We start from the raw sequence: 2,612 nt of genomic DNA on the forward strand, positions 1-2,612 counted from the left end.
GTTTAATAAGTAATATGTATATATATAATTGTGGTGATAACGATTTGAAATAACTAATTACATTGGAAAAATAAGAGATCAAATTATATCAACATGAAGGGTTGAATTTCAATGTTTTGCATGAAAAGGGACTAAAACAAAATATTTGACTTTTTCTTTTAGGATTATCAACACCCGGTGGAGTTGACCCGAATATCAATTATGTTACTCATAAATTTAAACTCTGGGAAATTAGGGATTCTTTACAATCGGGATCCCAATTCCCAACCCTAATTTCCCCCTGATCCCCAAATTCGTTTCAGACGGAACAAAGAAATTTTACTCTCAAATCACGAACGTATTATTATGGAAGATCATCAAATTAGCGGAAACGGTATCAGCAACAAGAACCTTAACCCAAGGCAGTTTCAGCTGTTCGTTAAACTTCTCAATGGTGGGACGTTGTCGCTCCAATTCCCGACCCCTCAAATCCAAGTCGGCGATGTCAAGCACCGAATTCATGAAATTACCAAAATCCCTATCAACTTCCAGCGCCTGATTCGCGGCCATCAACTCAATGACGATTTGGTGATTTCCACGCCCTCAACCTCTCCCTACGGCTTATTGGTGGCAAAAGAGGTTTCGGATCGCTGCTACCTGGCGCAGCCACGAAGGTCGGGCAAAAAAAGACTAGCAAATTCGAGGCGTGCGGAGACATGAGCGGAAGGAGGCTGAGGCATGTGAACGCGGAGAAGAGGTTGGAGGAGTGAAAAGCGGAAGAGGAACAGAGGAGTTTGGAGAAGATCGCGGAGAACTTTATTAAGAAGAAAACAAAAACTAGGAAAAAATGAGCTGGAGATGGAGAGGCCGAGAAGTATAGGGAGGAGTCAGCGAGGTGTGTGGCGGTGGTTGAAGAGTCCGTTAGGGCAGCGTGCCAAAATGGAAAGCGAAAGGCGGTGCCAGAAGGAGCTGACCCCAAAAAATTGAAGATGTGGTAAGTTTTTAAGATCATTTGATTTGCTTGTAATTTAGGTTGGTATTAATATTTTGATCATTTATTCGTTTTTGTTTGCTCTTATAAGATGGGGAAAAGGAAAGTGGATGAGAGTGATAGTGATCATAGCAGTGAGTATGAAGAAGAGAACGAGAATTCTGTAGTTTTAAACAATGGGAATCATTCTTATTCTAGTAAGGGAACTGAGGGGAGTTCTGGTTTGGTTTCGGGGGGAAATCAGGATATTGAATTTTCAGGTGGCGCCTCAAGTGAGACTGGTTCTGAGGAAGAGAAAGAGGTTGTTCTGCAGCAAAGCTCGGAATCTTGTGGCGAAGATGCTAATGTCATGGTTGAAGCAGATGTCATTGCTGGAAGTGAAGCAGTTCAAGCTGATGAGATGTTGGGACATAATGGAACTAAAATTGAAAATCCGGTGTAAATATTTGGTCAACATTTCAGTGTTCCAGTTGCAGAAAATGGAGGAGTTGGAAGTGAACTTAATAATGAAGTCAAGTTCTCTTCTAAACCGGAATCAGAAGTTCAAAAGGAAACAGTAGTTTCAAATGCTAACATTACAGAACCCAAAAAGCCATTGAACTTTAATGACTTCAATTCTTCTGAAGAGATGGAGGTATGGTTGAACACTTGAAGTTTTTACCTGTTTCGTAGGCTTAATACTAGTAAAGATCAATACCATTGATACATCTAGCTTGTTAAAAAATATTACTTTCAGTGAACTCAATGATCGCAAGCCTAGATGATATAGGATTTTCAGCAGTTTGTAGCTGTTGGCTTGTTGCAATTTTATCAAATGCTTTCCTTTTGCCCAAGGAAATTTGGCCATAGCTATTTGATGTTATATTAGCTTTGTCTTCATGTTCTTGTGTAAAATGTTGTTGGACCAGACAAATTGAATAATTGAAGAAAAGATATCATGGAGGGAAATTTAAAATCAGCATATGAATTGACATGCCATGGGCCTCATGGTAATGTTGTTGCTTTTTTAATGTTTAAGGACGATACGTCATTAACTCTTTTATCATTTCTAAATGTTCTTGGATTGGAGCGGCTGAAATCCGAACTGCAGGCATGCGGGCTAAAATGTGGTGGTACAGTGCAAGAGCAAGCTGCCCGTCTTTTCTTGCTAAAGCTTACCCCTTTCAATAAGCTTCCAAAGAAGTTGCTCGCAAAGAAATGAAATAATCATGTAGTAGGCTGAGGCTTCATATAACGTCGTAGTGTATTGCTAAGGAGCGTCTTTTTATCAAACCAGGAAATGTGTATATTTCTCGTCATGTTTAATACTGTATGGCTTGGTTCTTGTAAGGTGAAACCCTGTTAGCTAAAGCGATTGGGACATTCTCCTGTTTAATAAACTTGTCTTTGCCTAAACTGAATGTTCGGATTTGTGGAATGATAAATGTTTTAAACTTTAATAGAACCCCATTCTTCGCCTTCTTTCTTACCCTTATGATGAAATGGAACAATTCGTGTCCTAAGTTTCTGTTCATTTTTTTATCCTTTATAATATCAATTAGGTTTATCTTATCTTTTATAAGAGTAATCTCTGCTTTTATTGTCGTTGTTTTCCACTAAAGTCCATCAACTTTAATCCTATGAATAACATCTCAAATAATCT

At 38.8% G+C, this 2,612-nt stretch overlaps 1 pseudogene; it reads left to right on the plus strand.

Moving 5' to 3' along the window:
- The first annotated feature begins 234 nt into the window (after positions 1 to 234).
- LOC120153405 lies at positions 235 to 2,408 on the plus strand (annotated as a pseudogene).
- Positions 2,409 to 2,612: the final 204 nt, after the last annotated feature.

Source organism: Hibiscus syriacus, unplaced genomic scaffold (genome assembly GCF_006381635.1).
Source record: "Hibiscus syriacus cultivar Baekdansim isolate YM2019G1 unplaced genomic scaffold, ASM638163v2 tig00111100_pilon, whole genome shotgun sequence".
In the NCBI taxonomy this organism is placed as follows: Eukaryota; Viridiplantae; Streptophyta; class Magnoliopsida; order Malvales; family Malvaceae; genus Hibiscus; species Hibiscus syriacus.